General features: G+C 41.7%; 59 pseudogenes; all 59 read left to right on the top strand.

Moving 5' to 3' along the window:
* Positions 1-48: 48 nt before the first annotated feature.
* LOC142675620 (5S ribosomal RNA) lies at positions 49-167 on the top strand (annotated as a pseudogene).
* Positions 168-420: 253 nt separating this feature from the next.
* LOC142675813 (5S ribosomal RNA) lies at positions 421-539 on the top strand (annotated as a pseudogene).
* A 67-nt stretch (positions 540-606) lies between these two features.
* LOC142675513 (5S ribosomal RNA) lies at positions 607-725 on the top strand (annotated as a pseudogene).
* A 67-nt stretch (positions 726-792) lies between these two features.
* Positions 793-911, top strand: LOC142675605 (5S ribosomal RNA; annotated as a pseudogene).
* A 67-nt stretch (positions 912-978) lies between these two features.
* On the top strand, positions 979-1,097 carry LOC142675565 (5S ribosomal RNA; annotated as a pseudogene).
* A 253-nt stretch (positions 1,098-1,350) lies between these two features.
* Positions 1,351-1,469, top strand: LOC142675424 (5S ribosomal RNA; annotated as a pseudogene).
* Positions 1,470-1,536: 67 nt separating this feature from the next.
* On the top strand, positions 1,537-1,655 carry LOC142675523 (5S ribosomal RNA; annotated as a pseudogene).
* A 67-nt stretch (positions 1,656-1,722) lies between these two features.
* Positions 1,723-1,841, top strand: LOC142675165 (5S ribosomal RNA; annotated as a pseudogene).
* A 253-nt stretch (positions 1,842-2,094) lies between these two features.
* LOC142675896 (5S ribosomal RNA) lies at positions 2,095-2,213 on the top strand (annotated as a pseudogene).
* Positions 2,214-2,280: 67 nt separating this feature from the next.
* On the top strand, positions 2,281-2,399 carry LOC142675166 (5S ribosomal RNA; annotated as a pseudogene).
* Positions 2,400-2,466: 67 nt separating this feature from the next.
* Positions 2,467-2,585, top strand: LOC142675638 (5S ribosomal RNA; annotated as a pseudogene).
* Positions 2,586-2,652: 67 nt separating this feature from the next.
* On the top strand, positions 2,653-2,771 carry LOC142675464 (5S ribosomal RNA; annotated as a pseudogene).
* A 67-nt stretch (positions 2,772-2,838) lies between these two features.
* LOC142675838 (5S ribosomal RNA) lies at positions 2,839-2,957 on the top strand (annotated as a pseudogene).
* A 67-nt stretch (positions 2,958-3,024) lies between these two features.
* LOC142675304 (5S ribosomal RNA) lies at positions 3,025-3,143 on the top strand (annotated as a pseudogene).
* Positions 3,144-3,210: 67 nt separating this feature from the next.
* LOC142675463 (5S ribosomal RNA) lies at positions 3,211-3,329 on the top strand (annotated as a pseudogene).
* Positions 3,330-3,396: 67 nt separating this feature from the next.
* Positions 3,397-3,515, top strand: LOC142675560 (5S ribosomal RNA; annotated as a pseudogene).
* A 67-nt stretch (positions 3,516-3,582) lies between these two features.
* LOC142675319 (5S ribosomal RNA) lies at positions 3,583-3,701 on the top strand (annotated as a pseudogene).
* A 67-nt stretch (positions 3,702-3,768) lies between these two features.
* Positions 3,769-3,887, top strand: LOC142675506 (5S ribosomal RNA; annotated as a pseudogene).
* Positions 3,888-3,954: 67 nt separating this feature from the next.
* On the top strand, positions 3,955-4,073 carry LOC142675263 (5S ribosomal RNA; annotated as a pseudogene).
* A 67-nt stretch (positions 4,074-4,140) lies between these two features.
* LOC142675527 (5S ribosomal RNA) lies at positions 4,141-4,259 on the top strand (annotated as a pseudogene).
* Positions 4,260-4,326: 67 nt separating this feature from the next.
* LOC142675841 (5S ribosomal RNA) lies at positions 4,327-4,445 on the top strand (annotated as a pseudogene).
* A 67-nt stretch (positions 4,446-4,512) lies between these two features.
* On the top strand, positions 4,513-4,631 carry LOC142675191 (5S ribosomal RNA; annotated as a pseudogene).
* A 67-nt stretch (positions 4,632-4,698) lies between these two features.
* On the top strand, positions 4,699-4,817 carry LOC142675892 (5S ribosomal RNA; annotated as a pseudogene).
* Positions 4,818-4,884: 67 nt separating this feature from the next.
* On the top strand, positions 4,885-5,003 carry LOC142675776 (5S ribosomal RNA; annotated as a pseudogene).
* Positions 5,004-5,070: 67 nt separating this feature from the next.
* Positions 5,071-5,189, top strand: LOC142675204 (5S ribosomal RNA; annotated as a pseudogene).
* A 67-nt stretch (positions 5,190-5,256) lies between these two features.
* Positions 5,257-5,375, top strand: LOC142675757 (5S ribosomal RNA; annotated as a pseudogene).
* A 67-nt stretch (positions 5,376-5,442) lies between these two features.
* On the top strand, positions 5,443-5,561 carry LOC142675695 (5S ribosomal RNA; annotated as a pseudogene).
* Positions 5,562-5,628: 67 nt separating this feature from the next.
* On the top strand, positions 5,629-5,747 carry LOC142675551 (5S ribosomal RNA; annotated as a pseudogene).
* A 67-nt stretch (positions 5,748-5,814) lies between these two features.
* LOC142675171 (5S ribosomal RNA) lies at positions 5,815-5,933 on the top strand (annotated as a pseudogene).
* Positions 5,934-6,000: 67 nt separating this feature from the next.
* On the top strand, positions 6,001-6,119 carry LOC142675430 (5S ribosomal RNA; annotated as a pseudogene).
* Positions 6,120-6,186: 67 nt separating this feature from the next.
* Positions 6,187-6,305, top strand: LOC142675376 (5S ribosomal RNA; annotated as a pseudogene).
* Positions 6,306-6,372: 67 nt separating this feature from the next.
* LOC142675462 (5S ribosomal RNA) lies at positions 6,373-6,491 on the top strand (annotated as a pseudogene).
* Positions 6,492-6,744: 253 nt separating this feature from the next.
* Positions 6,745-6,863, top strand: LOC142675792 (5S ribosomal RNA; annotated as a pseudogene).
* A 67-nt stretch (positions 6,864-6,930) lies between these two features.
* On the top strand, positions 6,931-7,049 carry LOC142675756 (5S ribosomal RNA; annotated as a pseudogene).
* A 67-nt stretch (positions 7,050-7,116) lies between these two features.
* Positions 7,117-7,235, top strand: LOC142675524 (5S ribosomal RNA; annotated as a pseudogene).
* Positions 7,236-7,302: 67 nt separating this feature from the next.
* On the top strand, positions 7,303-7,421 carry LOC142675862 (5S ribosomal RNA; annotated as a pseudogene).
* Positions 7,422-7,488: 67 nt separating this feature from the next.
* On the top strand, positions 7,489-7,607 carry LOC142675879 (5S ribosomal RNA; annotated as a pseudogene).
* Positions 7,608-7,674: 67 nt separating this feature from the next.
* LOC142675515 (5S ribosomal RNA) lies at positions 7,675-7,793 on the top strand (annotated as a pseudogene).
* Positions 7,794-7,860: 67 nt separating this feature from the next.
* Positions 7,861-7,979, top strand: LOC142675164 (5S ribosomal RNA; annotated as a pseudogene).
* A 67-nt stretch (positions 7,980-8,046) lies between these two features.
* On the top strand, positions 8,047-8,165 carry LOC142675297 (5S ribosomal RNA; annotated as a pseudogene).
* Positions 8,166-8,232: 67 nt separating this feature from the next.
* On the top strand, positions 8,233-8,351 carry LOC142675536 (5S ribosomal RNA; annotated as a pseudogene).
* Positions 8,352-8,418: 67 nt separating this feature from the next.
* LOC142675429 (5S ribosomal RNA) lies at positions 8,419-8,537 on the top strand (annotated as a pseudogene).
* A 625-nt stretch (positions 8,538-9,162) lies between these two features.
* Positions 9,163-9,281, top strand: LOC142675548 (5S ribosomal RNA; annotated as a pseudogene).
* Positions 9,282-9,531: 250 nt separating this feature from the next.
* Positions 9,532-9,649, top strand: LOC142675327 (5S ribosomal RNA; annotated as a pseudogene).
* A 65-nt stretch (positions 9,650-9,714) lies between these two features.
* LOC142675878 (5S ribosomal RNA) lies at positions 9,715-9,833 on the top strand (annotated as a pseudogene).
* A 250-nt stretch (positions 9,834-10,083) lies between these two features.
* Positions 10,084-10,202, top strand: LOC142675820 (5S ribosomal RNA; annotated as a pseudogene).
* A 438-nt stretch (positions 10,203-10,640) lies between these two features.
* LOC142675526 (5S ribosomal RNA) lies at positions 10,641-10,759 on the top strand (annotated as a pseudogene).
* Positions 10,760-10,826: 67 nt separating this feature from the next.
* Positions 10,827-10,945, top strand: LOC142675684 (5S ribosomal RNA; annotated as a pseudogene).
* Positions 10,946-11,012: 67 nt separating this feature from the next.
* Positions 11,013-11,132, top strand: LOC142675235 (5S ribosomal RNA; annotated as a pseudogene).
* A 66-nt stretch (positions 11,133-11,198) lies between these two features.
* Positions 11,199-11,317, top strand: LOC142675358 (5S ribosomal RNA; annotated as a pseudogene).
* A 67-nt stretch (positions 11,318-11,384) lies between these two features.
* LOC142675629 (5S ribosomal RNA) lies at positions 11,385-11,503 on the top strand (annotated as a pseudogene).
* A 253-nt stretch (positions 11,504-11,756) lies between these two features.
* LOC142675458 (5S ribosomal RNA) lies at positions 11,757-11,875 on the top strand (annotated as a pseudogene).
* A 66-nt stretch (positions 11,876-11,941) lies between these two features.
* On the top strand, positions 11,942-12,059 carry LOC142675347 (5S ribosomal RNA; annotated as a pseudogene).
* A 443-nt stretch (positions 12,060-12,502) lies between these two features.
* Positions 12,503-12,621, top strand: LOC142675436 (5S ribosomal RNA; annotated as a pseudogene).
* A 67-nt stretch (positions 12,622-12,688) lies between these two features.
* On the top strand, positions 12,689-12,807 carry LOC142675683 (5S ribosomal RNA; annotated as a pseudogene).
* Positions 12,808-13,622: 815 nt separating this feature from the next.
* LOC142675446 (5S ribosomal RNA) lies at positions 13,623-13,741 on the top strand (annotated as a pseudogene).
* Positions 13,742-13,991: 250 nt separating this feature from the next.
* Positions 13,992-14,109, top strand: LOC142675325 (5S ribosomal RNA; annotated as a pseudogene).
* Positions 14,110-14,362: 253 nt separating this feature from the next.
* On the top strand, positions 14,363-14,481 carry LOC142675729 (5S ribosomal RNA; annotated as a pseudogene).
* A 250-nt stretch (positions 14,482-14,731) lies between these two features.
* On the top strand, positions 14,732-14,850 carry LOC142675738 (5S ribosomal RNA; annotated as a pseudogene).
* Positions 14,851-14,942: the final 92 nt, after the last annotated feature.

Here is a 14,942-nt window from a genome sequence, read left to right as displayed (position 1 = left end):
TTTTGTTTCACAATCGATTAAAAAGGACTATGGATTAAAGCATTTAATGTCAATGGCCATTCTAAGCTGAATGTCCCTGCTCTCGTCAGATCGCAGAAGTTACACAGCTTAAGGCCTCGCTAGTACCAGTGTGGGAGACTGTCTGGGAATCCGTGGTGTGGTTGACTTTTTATTATGTCGTTTAGATTTTGTTTCACAATCGATTAAAAAGGACTATGGATTAAAGCATTTAAAGTCAATGCTCATTCTAAGCTGAATGTGCCTGCTCTCGTTAGATTGCAGAAGTTACACAGCTTAACGCCTCGCTAGTACCAGTGTGGGAGACTGTCTGGGAATCCGTGGTGCGGTTGACTTTTTATAATGTTGTTTAGATTTAGTTTCACAATAGATTAAATAGGACTATGGATTAAAGCTTTTAATGTCAATGGCCATTCTAAGCTGAATGTGCCTGCTCTCGTCAGATCGCAGAAGTTACACAGCTTAAGGCCTCGCTAGTACCAGTGTGGGAGACTGTCTGGGAATCCGTGGTGCGGTTGACTTTTTATTATGTCGTTTAGATTTTGTTTCACAATCGATTAAAAAGGACTATGGATTAAAGCATTTAATGTCAATGGCCATTCTAAGCTGAATGTGCCTGCTCTCGTCAGAACGCAGAAGTTACATAGCTTAAGGCCTCGCTAGTACCAGTGTGGGAGACTGTCTGGGAATCCGTGGTGCGGTTGACTTTTTATTATGTCGTTTAGATTTTGTTTCACAATAGATTAAATAGGACTATGGATTAAAGCATTTACCGTCAATGGCCATTCTAAGCTGAATGTGCCTGCTCTCGTCAGAACGCAGAAGTTACACAGCTTAAGGCCTCGCTAGTACCAGTGTGGGAGACTGTCTGGGAATCCGTGGTGCGGTTGACTTTTTATTATGTCGTTTAGATTTTGTTTCACAATCGATTAAAAAGGACTATGGATTAAAGCATTTAATGTCAATGGCCATTCTAAGCTGAATGTGCCTGCTCTCGTCAGATCGCAGAAGTTACACAGCTTAAGGCCTCGCTAGTATTAGTGTGGGAGACTGTCTGGGAATCCGTGGTGCGGTTGACTTTTTATTATGTCGTTTAGATTTTGTTTCACAATCGATTAAAAAGGACTATGGATTAAAGCATTTAATGTCAATGGCCATTCTAAGCTGAATGCACTTGCTCTCGTCAGATCGCAGAAGTTACCCAGCTTAAGGCCTCGCTAGTACCAGTGTGGGAGACTGTCTCGGAATCCGTTGTGCGGTTGAATTTTTATTATGTCGTTTAGATTTTGTTTCACAATGGATTAAAAAGGACTATAGATTAAAGCATTTAATGTCAATGGCCATTCCAAGCTGAATGTCCCTGCTCTCGTCAGATCGCAGAAGTTACACAGCTTAAGGCCTCGCTAGTACCAGTGTGGGAGACTGTCTGGGAATCCGTGGTGCTGTTGACTTTTTATTATGTCGTTTAGATTTTGTTTCACAATCGATTAAAAAGGACTATGGATTAAAGCATTTGATGTCAATGGCCATTCTAAGCTGAATGTGCCTGCTCTCGTCAGATCGCAGAAGTTACTCAGCTTAAGGCCTCGCTAGTACCAGTGTGGGAGACTGTCTGGGAATCCGTGGTGCGGTTGACTTTTTATTATGTCGTTTAGATTTTGTTTCACAATCGATTAAAAAGGACTATGGATTAAAGCATTTAACGTCAATGGCCATTCTAAGCTGAATGTGCCTGCTCTCGTCAGAACGCAGAAGTTACATAGCTTAAGTCCTCGCTAGTACCAGTGTGGGAGACTGTCTGGGAATCCGTGGTGCGGTTGCCTTTTTATTATGTTGTTTAGATTTTGTTTCACAATCGATTAAAAAGGACTATGGATTAAAGTATTTAATGTCAATGGCCATTCTAAGCTGAAAGTGCATGCTCTTGTTAGATTGCAGAAGTTAAACAGCTTAACGCCTCGCTAGTACCAGTGTGGGAGACTGTTTGGGAATCCATGGTGCGGTTGACTTTTTATTATTTCGTTTAGATTTTGTTTCACAATAGATTAAATAGGACTATGGATTAAAACATTTAACGTCAATGGCCATTCTAAGCTGAATGTGCCTGCTTTCGTCAGATCGCAGAAGTTACACAGCTTAAGGCCTCGCTAGTACCAGTGTGGGAGACTGTCTGGGAATCCGTGGTGCGGTTGAGTTTTTATTATGTCGTTTAGATTTTGTTTCACAATCGATTAAAAAGGACTATGGATTAAAGCATTTAATGTCAATGGCCATTCTAAGCTGAATGTGCATGCTCTCGTTAGATCGCGGAAGTTAAACAGCTTAATGCCTCGCTAGTACCAGTGTGGGAGACTGTCTGGGAATCCGTGGTGCGGTTGACTTTTTATTATTTCGTTTAGATTTTGTTTCACAATAGATTAAATAGGACTATGGATTAAAACATTTAACGTCAATGGCCATTCTAAGCTGAATGTGCCTGCTCTCGTCAGATCGCAGAAGTTACACAGCTTAAGGCCTCGCTAGTACCAGTGTGGGAGACTGTCTGGGAATCCGTGGTGCGGTTGAATTTTTATTATGTCGTTTAGATTTTGTTTCACAATCGATTAAAAAGGACTATGGATTAAAGCATTTAATGTCAATGGCCATTCTAAGCTGAATGTCCCTGCTCTCGTCAGATCGCAGAAGTTACACAGCTTAAGGCCTCGCTAGTACCAGTGTGGGAGACTGTCTGGGAATCCGTGGTGCGGTTGACTTTTTATTATGTCGTTTAGATTTTGTTTCACAATAGATTAAAAAGGACTATGGATTAAAGCATTTAATGTCAATGGCCATTCTAAGCTGAATGTGCCTGCTCTCGTCAGATCGCAGAAGTTACACAGCTTAAGGCCTCGCTAGTACCAGTGTGGGAGACTGTCTGGGAATCCGTGGTGCGGTTGACTTTTTATTATGTCGTTTAGATTATGTTTCACAATAGATTAAATAGGACTATGGATTAAAGCATTTAACGTCAATAGCCATTCTAAGCTGAATGTGCCTGCTCTCGTCAGAACGCAGAAGTTACAGAGCTTAAGGCCTCGCTAGTACCGGTGTGGGAGACTGTCTGGGAATCCGTGGTGTGGTTGAATTTTTATTATGTCGTTTAGATTTTGTTTCACAATCGATTAAAAAGGACTATGGATTAAAGCCTTTAATGTCAATGGCCATTCTAAGCTGAATGTCCCTGCTCTCGTCAGATCGCAGAAGTTACACAGCTTAAGGCCTCGCTAGTACCAGTGTGGGAGACTGTCTGGGAATCCGTGGTGCGGTTGACTTCTTATTATGTTGTTTAGATTTTGTTTCACAGTAGATTTAATAGGACTATGGATTAAGGCTTTTAATGTCAATGGCCATTCTAAGCTGAATGTGCCTGCTCTCGTCAGATCGCAGAAGTTACACAGCTTAAGGCCTCGCTAGTACCAGTGTGGGAGACTGTCTGGGAATCCGTGGTGCGGTTGCCTTTTTATTATGTAGTTTAGATTTTGTTTCACAATCGATTAAAAAGGACTATGGATTAAAGCATTTAACGTCAATGGCCATTCTAAGCTGAATGTGCCTGATCTAGTCAGAACGCAGAAGTTACACAGCTTAAGGCCTCGCTAGTACCAGTGTGGGAGACTGTCTGGGAATCCGTGGTGCGGTTGAATTTTTATTATGTCGTTTAGATTTTGTTTCACAATCGATTAAAAAGGACTATGGATTAAAGAATTTAATGTCAATGGCCATTCTAAGCTGAATGTCCCTGCTCTCGTCAGATCGCAGAAGTTACACAGCTTAAGGCCTCGCTAGTACCAGTGTGGGAGACTGTCTGGGAATCCGTGGTGCAGTTGACTTTTTATTATGTTGTTTAGATTTCGTTTCACAATAGATTAAATAGGACTGTGGATTAAGGCTTTTAATGTCAATGGCCATTCTAAGCTGAATGTGCCTGCTCTCGTCAGATCGCAGAAGTTACACAGCTTAACGCCTCGCTAGTACCAGTGTGGGAGACTGTCTGGGAATCCGTGGTGCGGTTGAATTCTTATTATGTCGTTTAGATTTTGTTTCACAATCGATTAAAAAGGACTATGGATTAAAGCATTTAATGTCAATAGCCATTCTAAGCTGAATGTCCCTGCTCTCGTCAGATCGCAGAAGTTACACAGCTTAAGGCCTCGCTAGTACCAGTGTGGGAGACTGTCTGGGAATCCGTGGTGCGGTTGACTTTTTATTATGTCGTTTAGATTTTGTTTCACAATCGATTAAAAAGGACTATGGATTAAAGCATTTAATGTCAATGGCCATTCTAAGCTGAATGCACCTGCTCTCGTCAGATCGCAGAAGTTACCCAGCTTAAGGCCTCGCTAGTACCAGTGTGGGAGACTGTCTCGGAATCCGTTGTGCGGTTGACTTTTTATTATGTCGTTTAGATTTTGTTTCACAATCGATTAAAAAGGACTATGGATTAAAGCATTTAATGTCAATGGCCATTCTAAGCTGAATGTCCCTGCTCTCGTCAGATCGCAGAAGTTACACAGCTTAAGGCCTCGCTAGTACCAGTGTGGGAGACTGTCTGGGAATCCGTGGTGCTGTTGACTTTTTATTATGTCGTTTAGATTTTGTTTCACAATCGATTAAAAAGGACTATGGATTAAAGCATTTGATGTCAATGGCCATTCTAAGCTGAATGTGCCTACTCTCGTCAGATCGCAGAAGTTACTCAGCTTAAGGCCTCGCTAGTACCAGTGTGGGAGACTGTCTGGGAATCCGTGGTGCGGTTGACTTTTTATTATGTCGTTTAGATTTTGTTTCACAATCGATTAAAAAGGACTATGGATTAAAGCATTTAAGGTCAATGGCCATTCTAAGCTGAATGTGCCTGCTCTCGTCAGAACGCAGAAATTACATAGCTTAAGTCCTCGCTAGTACCAGTGTGGGAGACTGTCTGGGAATCCGTGGTGCGGTTGACTTTTTATTATGTTGTTTAGATTTTGTTTCACAATAGATTAAATAGGACTATGGATTAAGGCTTTTAATGTCAATGTCCATTCTAAGCTGAATGTGCCTGCTCTCGTCAGATCGCAGAAGTTACACAGCTTAAGGCCTCGCTAGTACCAGTGTGGGAGACTGTCTGGGAATCCGTGGTGCGGTTGAGTTTTTATTATGTCGTTTAGATTTTGTTTCACAATCGATTAAAAAGGACTATGGATTAAAGCCTTTAATGTCAATGGCCATTCTAAGCTGAATGTCCCTGCTCTCGTCAGATCGCAGAAGTTACACAGCTTAAGGCCTCGCTGGTACCAGTGTGGGAGACTGTCTGGGAATGCGTGGTGCGGTTGACTTTTTATTATGTTGTTTAGATTTTGTTTCACAATAGATTAAATAGGACTATGGATTAAGGCTTTTAATGTCAATGGCCATTCTAAGCTGAATGTGCCTGCTCTCGTCAGATCGCAGAAGTTACACAGCTTAAGGCCTCGCTTGTACCAGTGTGGGAGACTGTCTGGGAATCTGTGGTGCGGTTGACTTTTTATTATGTTGTTTAGATTTTGTTTCACAATAGATTAAATAGGACTATGGATTAAGGCTTTTAATGTCAATGGCCATTCTAAGCTGAATGTGCCTGCTCTCGTCAGAACGCAGAAGTTACACAGCTTAAGGCCTCGCTAGTACCAGTGTGGGAGACTGTCTGGGAATCCGTGGTGCGGTTGAATTTTTATTATGTTGTTTAGATTTTGTTTCACAATCGATTAAAAAGGACTATGGATTAAAGCATTTAATGTCAATGGCCATTCTAAGCTGAATGTGCCTGCTCTCGTTAGATCGCAGAAGTTACACAGCTTAACGCCTCGCTAGTACCAGTATGGGTGACTGTCTGGGAATCCGTGGTGCGGTTGTCTTTTTATTATGTTGTTTAGATTTTGTTTCACAATAGATTAAATAGGACTATGGATTAAGGCTTTTAATGTCAATGGCCATTCTAAGCTGAATGTGCCTGCTCTCGTCAGATCGCAGAAGTTACACAGCTTAAGGCCTCGCTAGTACCGGTGTGGGAGACTGTCTGGGAATCCGTGGTGCGGTTGACTTTTTATTATGTCGTTTAGATTTTGTTTCACAATCGATTAAAAAGGACTATGGATTAAAGCATTTAATGTCAATGGCCATTCTAAGCTGAAAGTGCATGCTCTTGTTAGATTGCAGAAGTTAAACAGCTTAAGGCCTCGCTAGTACCAGTGTGGGAGACTGTTTGGGAATCCGTGGTGCGGTTGAATTTTTATTATGTCGTTTAGATTTTGTTTCACAATCGATTAAAAAGGACTATGGATTAAAGCATTTAATGTCAATGGCCATTCTAAGCTGAATGTCCCTGCTCTCGTCAGATCGCAGAAGTTACACAGCTTAAGGCCTCGCTAGTACCAGTGTGGGAGACTGTCTGGGAATCCGTGGTGCGGTTGACTTTTTATTATGTCGTTTAGATTTTGTTTCACAATAGATTAAAAAGGACTATGGATTAAAGCATTTAAAGTCAATGCTCATTCTAAGCTGAATGTGCCTGCTCTCGTTAGATCGCAGAAGTTACACAGCTTAACGCCTCGCTAGTACCAGTGTGGGAGACTGTCTGGGAATCCGTGGTGCGGTTGACTTTTTATTATGTCGTTTAGATTTTGTTTCACAATAGATTAAATAGGACTATGGATTAAAACATTTAACGTCAATGGCCATTCTAAGCTGAATGTGCCTGCTCTCGTCCGAACGCAGAAGTTACACAGCTTAAGGCCTCGCTAGTACCAGTGTGGGAGACTGTCTTGGAATCCGTGGTGCGGTTGAGTTTTTATTATGTCGTTTAGATTTTGTTTCACAATCGATTAAAAAGGACTATGGATTAATGCCTTTAATGTCAATGGCCATTCTAAGCTGAATGTCCCTGCTCTCGTCAGATCGCAGAAGTTACACAGCTTAAGGCCTCGCTGGTACCAGTGTGGGAGACTGTCTGGGAATGCGTGGTGCGGTTGACTTTTTATTATGTTGTTTAGATTTTGTTTCACAATAGATTAAATAGGACTATGGATTAAGGCTTTTAATGTCAATGGCCATTCTAAGCTGAATGTGCCTGCTCTCGTCAGATCGCAGAAGTTACACAGCTTAAGGCCTCACTAGTACCTGTGTGGGAGACTGTCTGGGAATCCGTGGTGCGGTTGACTATTTATTATGTTGTTTAGATTTTGTTTCACAATAGATTAAATAGGACTATGGATTAAAGCATTTAATGTCAATGGCCATTCTAAGCTGAATGTGCCTGCTCTCGTTAGATCGCAGAAGTTACACAGCTTAACGCCTCGCTAGTACCAGTGTGGGTGACTGTCTGGGAATCCGTGGTGCGGTTGACTTATTATTATGTCGTTTAGATTTTGTTTCACAATAGATTAAATAGGACTATGGATTAAAGCATTTAACGTCAATGGCCATTCTAAGCTGAATGTGCCTGCTCTCGTCAGATCGCAGAAGTTACACAGCTTAAGGCCTCGCTAGTACCAGTGTGGGAGACTGTCTGGGAATCCGTGGAGCGGTTGAATTTTTATTATGTCGTTTAGATTTTGTTTCACAATCGATTAAAAAGGACTATGGATTAAAGCATTTAATGTCAATGGCCATTCTAAGCTGAATGTGCCTGCTCTCGTCAGAACGCAGAAGTTACATAGCTTAAGGCCTCGCTAGTACCAGTGTGGGAGACTGTCTGGGAATCCGTGGTGCGGTTGACTTTTTATAATGTTGTTTAGATTTTGTTTCACAATAGATTAAATAGGACTATGGATTAAGGCTTTTAATGTCAATGGCCATTCTAAGCTGAATGTGCCTGCTCTCGTCAGATCGCAGAAGTTACACAGCTTAAGTCCTCGCTAATACCAGTGTGGGAGACTGTCTGGGAATCCGTGGTGCGGTTGACTTTTTATTATGTCATTTAGATTTTGTTTCACAATCGATTAAAAAGGACTATGGATTAAAGCATTTAATGTCAATGGCCATTCTAAGCTGAATGTGCATGCTCTCGTTAGATCGCAGAAGTTAAACAGCTTAACGCCTCGCTAGTACCAGTGTGGGAGACTGTCTGGGAATCCGTGGTGCGGTTGAATTTTTATTATGTCGTTTAGATTTTGTTTCACAATCGATTAAAAAGGACTATGGATTAAAGAATTTAATGTCAATGGCCATTCTAAGCTGAATGTCCCTGCTCTCGTCAGATCGCAGAAGTTACACAGCTTAAGGCCTCGCTAGTACCAGTATGGGTGACTGTCTGGGAATCCGTGGTGCGGTTGTCTTTTTATTATGTTGTTTAGATTTTGTTTCACAATAGATTAAATAGGACTATGGATTAAGGCTTTTAATGTCAATGGCCATTCTAAGCTGAATGTGCCTGCTCTCGTCAGATCGCAGAAGTTACACAGCTTAAGGCCTCGCTAGTACCGGTGTGGGAGACTGTCTGGGAATCCGTGGTGCGGTTGACTTTTTATTATGTCGTTTAGATTTTGTTTCACAATCGATTAAAAAGGACTATGGATTAAAGCATTTAATGTCAATGGCCATTCTAAGCTGAAAGTGCATGCTCTTGTTAGATTGCAGAAGTTAAACAGCTTAAGGCCTCGCTAGTACAAGTGTGGGAGACTGTTTGGGAATCCGTGGTGCGGTTGAATTTTTATTATGTCGTTTAGATTTTGTTTCACAATCGATTAAAAAGGACTATGGATTAAAGCATTTAATGTCAATGGCCATTCTAAGCTGAATGTCCCTGCTCTCGTCGGTCGCAGAAGTTACACAGCTTAGGCCTCTCTAGTACCAGTGTGGGAGACTGTCTGGGAATCCCGTGGTGCGGTTGGACTTTTATTATGTCGTTTAGATTTTGTTTCACAATCGATTAAAAAGGACTATGGATTAAAGCATTTAAAGTCAATGCTCATTCTAAGCTGAATGTGCCTGCTCTCGTTAGATCGCAGAAGTTACACAGCTTAACGCCTCGCTAGTACCAGTGTGGGGAGACTGTCTGGGAATCCGTGGTGCGGTTGACTTTTATTATGTCGTTTAGATTTTGTTTCACAATAGATTAAATAGGACTATGGGATTAAAACATTTAACGTCAATGGCCATTCTAAGCTGAATGTGCCTGCTCTCGTCCGAACGCAGAAGTTACACAGCTTAAGGCCTCGCTAGTACCAGTGTGGGAGACTGTCTGGGAATCCGTGGTGCGGTTGAGTTTTTATTATGTCGTTTAGATTTTGTTTCCACATCGATTAAAAAGGACTATGGATTAATGCCTTTAATGTCAATGGCCATTCTAAGCTGAATGTCCCTGCTCTCGTCAGATCGCAGAAGTTACACAGCTTAAGGCCTCGCTGGTACAGTGTGGGAGACTGTCTGGGAAGCGTGGTGCGGTTGACTTTATTATTATGTTGTTAGATTTTGTTTCACAATAGATTAAATAGGACTATGGATTAAGGCTTTAATGTCAATGGCCATTCTAAGCTGAATGTGCCTGCTCTCGTCAGATCGCAGAAGTTACACAGCTTAAGGCCTCACTAGTACCTGTGTGGGAGACTGTCTGGGAATCCGTGTGCGGTTGACTTATTATTATGTCGTTTAGATTTTGTTTCACAATAGATTAAATAGACTATGGATTAAGCATTTAACGTCAATGGCCATTCTAAGCTGAATGTGCCTGCTCTCGTCAGATCGCAGAAGTTACACAGCTTAAGGCCTCGCTAGTACCAGTGTGGGAGACTGTCTGGGAATCCGTGGAGCGGTTGAATTTTATTATGTCGTTTAGATTTTGTTTCACAATCGATTAAAAAGGACTATGGATTAAAGCATTTAATGTCAATGGCCATTCTAAGCTGAATGTGCCTGCTCTCGTCAGAACGCAGAAGTTACATAGCTTAAGCCTCGCTAGTACCAGTGTGGGGAGACTGTCTGGGAATCCGTGGTGCGGTTGACTTTTTTAATGTTGTTTAGATTTTGTTTCACAATAGATAAATAGGACTATGGATTAAAGATTTTAATGTCAATGGCCATTCTAAGCTGAATGTGCCTGCTCTCGTCAGATCGCAGAAGTTACACAGTTTAAGTCCTCGCTAGTACCAGTGTGGGAGACTGTCTGGGAATCCGTGGTGCGGTTGACTTTTTATATGTCATTTAGATTTTTGTTTCACAATCGATTAAAAAGGGACTATGGATTAAAAGCATTTAATGTCATGGCCATTCTAAGCTGAATGTGCATGCTCTCGTCAGATCGCAGAAGTTCACAGCTTAAGGCCTCGCTAGTACCAGTGTGGGAGACGTCTGGGGAATCCGTGGTGCAGTTGACTTTTTATTAGTTGTTTAGATTTTGTTTCACAATAGATAAATAGGACTGTGGATTAAGGCTTTAAATGCCAATGGCCGTTCTAAGCTGAATGTGCCTGCTCCTCGTCAGATCGCAGAAGTTACACAGCTTAACGCCTCGCTAGTACCAGTGTGGGAGACTGTCTGGGAATCCGTGGTGCGGTTGAAGTCTTATTATGTCGTTTAGATTTTGTTTCACAATCGATTAAAAAGGACTATGGATTAAAGCATTTAATGTCAATAGCCATTCTAAGCTGAATGTCCCTGCTCTCGTCAGATCGCAGAAGTTACACAGCTTAAGGCCTCGCTAGTACCAGTGTGGGAGACTGTCTGGGAATCCGTGGTGCGGTTGACTTTTTATTATGTCGTTTAGATTTTGTTTCACAATCGATTAAAAAGGACTATGGATTAAAGCATTTAATGTCAATGGCCATTCTAAGCTGAATGTCCCTGCTCTCGTCAGATCGCAGAAGTTACACAGCTTAAGGCCTCGCTAGTACCAGTGTGGGAGACTGTCTGGGAATCAGTGGTGCGGTTGACTTTTTATTATGTCGTTTAGATTTTGTTCACAATCGATTAAAAAGGACTATGGAATTAAAGCATTTAATGTCAATGGCCATTCTAAGCTGAATGTGCCTGCTCTCGTCAGATCGCAGAAATTACACAGCTTAAGGCTTCGCCAGTACCAGTGTGGGAGACTGTCTGGGAATCCGGTGGTGCGGTTGACTTTTTATTATGTCGTTTAGATTTTGTTTTACAATCGATTAAAAAGGACTATGGATAAAGCATTTAATGTCAATGGCCATTCTAAGCTGAATGTGCCTGCTCTCGTCAGATCGCAGAAGTTACACAGCTTAAGGCCTCGCTAGTACCAGTGTGGGAGACTGTCTGGGAATCCGTGGAGAGGTTGAATTTTTATTATGTCGTTTAGATTTGTTTCACAATCGATTAAAAAAGGACTATGGATTAAAGCATTTAATGTCAATGGCCATTCTAAGCTGAATGTGCCTGCTCTCGTCAGATCGCAGAAGTTACACAGCTTAAGGCCTCGCTAGTACCAGTGTGGGAGACTGTCTGGGAATCCGTGGTGCGGTTAACTTTTTATATGTCGTTTAGATTTTGTTTCACAATCGATTAAAAAGGACTATGGATTAAAGCATTTAATGTCAATGGCCATTCTAAGCTGAATGTGCCCTGCCCTCGTCAGAACGCAGAAGTTACATAACTTAAGGCCTCGCTAGTACCAGTGTGGGAGACTGTCTGGGAATCCGTGGTGCGGTTGAGTTTTTATTATGTCGTTTAGATTTTGTTTCACAATCGATTAAAAAGGACTATGGATTAATGCTTTTAATGTCAATGGCCATTCTAAGCTGAATGTGCCTGCTCTCGTCAGATCGCAGAAGTTACACAGCTTAAGGCCTCACTAGTACCTGTGTGGGAGACTGTCTGGGAATCCGTGGTGCTGTTGACTTATTATTATGTCGTTTAGATTTGTTTCACAATAGATTAAATAGGACTATGGATTAAAGCATTTAACGTCAATGGCCATTCTAAGCTGAATGTGCCTGCTCTCGTCAGATCGCAGAAGTTACACAGCTTAAGGCCTCGCTAGTACCAGTGGGGAGACTGTCTGGGAATCCGTGGAGCGGTTGAATTTTTATTATGTCGTTTAGATTTTGTTTTCACAATCGATTAAAAAGGACTATGGATTAAAGCATTTAATGTCAATGGCCATTCTAAGCTGAATGTGCCTGCTCTCGTCAGAAACGCAGAAGTTACATAGCTTAAGGGCCTCGCTAGTACCAGTGTGGGAGACTGTCTGGGAATCCGTGGTGCGGTTGACTTTTTATAATGTTGTTTAGATTTTCTTTCACAATAGATTAAATAGGACTATGGATTAAAGCTTTTAATGTCAATGGCCGTTCTAAGCTGAATGTGCCTGCTCTCGTCAGATCGCAGAAGTTACACAGCTTAACGCCTCGCTAGTACCAGTGTGGGAGACTGTCTGGGAATCCGTGGTGCGGTTGAAGTCTTATTATGTCGTTTAGATTTTGTTTCCACAATCGATTAAAAAGGACTATGGATTAAAGCATTTAATGTCAATAGCCATTCTAAGCTGAATGTCCCTGCTCTCGTCAGAACGCAGAAGTTACACAGCTTAAGGCCTCGCTAGTACCAGTGTGGGAGACTGTCTGGGAATCCGTGGTGCGGTTGACTTTTTATTATGTCGTTTAGATTTTGTTTCACAATCGATTAAAAAGGACTATGGATTAAAGCATTTAATGTCAATGGCCATTCTAAGCTGAATGTCCCTGCTCTCGTCAGATCGCAGAAGTTACACAGCTTAAGGCCTCGCTAGTACCAGTGTGGGAGACTGTCTGGGAATCAGTGGTGCGGTTGACTTTTTTATTATGTCGTTTAGATTTTGTTTCACAATCGATTAAAAAGGACTATGGATTAAAGCATTTAATGTTCAATGGCCATTCTAAGCTGAATGTGCCTGCTCTCGTCAGATCGCAGAAATTACACAGCTTAAGGCTTCGCCAGTACCAGTGTGGAGACTGTCTGGGAATCCGTGGTGCGGTTGACTTTTTATTATGTCGTTTAGATTTTGTTTTACAATCGATTAAAAAGGACTATGGATTAAAGCATTTAATGTCAATGGCCATTCTAAGCTGAATGTGCCTGCTCTCGTCAGATCGCAGAAGTTACACAGCTTAAGGCCTCGCTAGTACCAGTGTGGGAGACTGTCTGGGAAATCCCGTGGAGAGGTTGAATTTTTATTATGTCGTTTAGATTTTGTTTCACAATCGATTAAAAAGGACTATGGATTAAAGCATTTAATGTCAATGGCCATTCTAAGCTGAATGTGCCTGCTCTCGTCAGATCGCAGAAGTTACACAGCTTAAGGCCTCGCTAGTACCAGTTGTGGGAGACTGTCTGGGAATCCGTGTGCGGTTAACTTTTTATTATGTCGTTTAGATTTTGTTTCACAATCGATTAAAAAAGGACTATGGATTAAAGCATTTAATGTCAATGGCCATTCTAAGCTGAATGTGCCTGCCCTCGTCAGAACGCAGAAGTTACATAACTTAAGGCCTCGCTAGTACCAGTGTGGGAGACTGTCTGGGAATCCGTGGTGCGGTTGAGTTTTTATTATGTCGTTTAGATTTTGTTTCACAATCGATTAAAAAGGACTATGGATTAATGCTTTTAATGTCAATGGCCATTCTAAGCTGAATGTGCCTGCTCTCGTCAGATCGCAGAAGTTACACAGCTTAAGGCCTCACTAGTACCTGTGTGGGAGACTGTCTGGGAATCCGTGGTGCTGTTGACTTATTATTATGTCGTTTAATTTTGTTTCACAATAGATTAAATAGGACTATGGATTAAAGCATTTAACGTCAATGGCCATTCTAAGCTGAATGTGCCTGCTCTCGCAGATCGCAGAAGTTACACAGCTTAAGGCCTCGCTAGTACCAGTGTGGGAGACTGTCTGGGAATCCGTGGAGCGGTTGAATTTTTATTGTCGTTTAGATTTTGTTTCACAATCGATTAAAAAGGACTATGGATTAAAGCATTTTAATGTCAATGGCCATTCTAAGCTGAATGTGCCTGCTCTCGTCAGAACGCAGAAGTTACATAGCTTAAGGCCTCGCTAGTACCAGTGTGGGAGACTGTCTGGGAATCCGTGTGCGGTTGACTTTTTATAATGTTGTTTAGATTTTCTTTCACAAATAGATTAATAGGACTATGGATTAAAGCTTTTAATGTCAATGGCCATTCTAAGCTGAATGTGCCTGCCTCTCGTCAGATCGCAGAAGTTACACAGTTTAAGTCCTCGCTAGTACCAGTGTGGGAGACTGTCTGGGAATCCGTGGTGCGGTTGACTTTTTATTATGTCATTTAGATTTTGTTTCACAATCGATTAAAAAGACTATGGATTAAAGCATTTAATGTCAATGGCCATTCTAAGCTGAATGTGCATGCTCTCGTCAGATCGCAGAAGTTACACAGCTTAAGGCCTCGCTAGTACCAGTGTGGGAGACTGTCTGGGAATCCGTGGTGCAGTTGACTTTTTATTATGTTGTTTAGATTTTGTTTCACAATAGATTAAATAGGACTGTGGATTAAGGCTTTTAATGTCAATGGCCATTCTAAGCTGAATGTGCCTGCCCTCGTCAGATCGCAGAAGTTACCAGCTTAACGCCTCGCTAGTACCAGTGTGGGAGACTGTCTGGGATCCGTGGTGCGGTTGAAGTCTTATTATGTCGTTAGATTTTGTTTCACAATCGATTAAAAAGGACTATGGATTAAAGCATTTAATGTCAATAGCCATTCTAAGCTGAATGTCCCTGCTCTCGTCAGATCGCAGAAGTTACACAGCTTAAGGCCTCGCTAGTACCAGTGTGGGAGACTGTCTGGGAATCCGTGGTGCGGTTGAACTTTTATTATGTCGTTTAGATTTGTTTCACAATCGATTAAAAGGACTATGGATTAAAGCATTTAATGTCAATGGCCATTCTAAGCTGAATGTC

This window comes from Rhinoderma darwinii (assembly GCF_050947455.1).
Source record: "Rhinoderma darwinii isolate aRhiDar2 chromosome 2 unlocalized genomic scaffold, aRhiDar2.hap1 SUPER_2_unloc_27, whole genome shotgun sequence".
NCBI lineage: Eukaryota > Metazoa > Chordata > Amphibia > Anura > Rhinodermatidae > Rhinoderma > Rhinoderma darwinii.
This window is presented reverse-complemented; position numbering and strand designations above follow the sequence as displayed.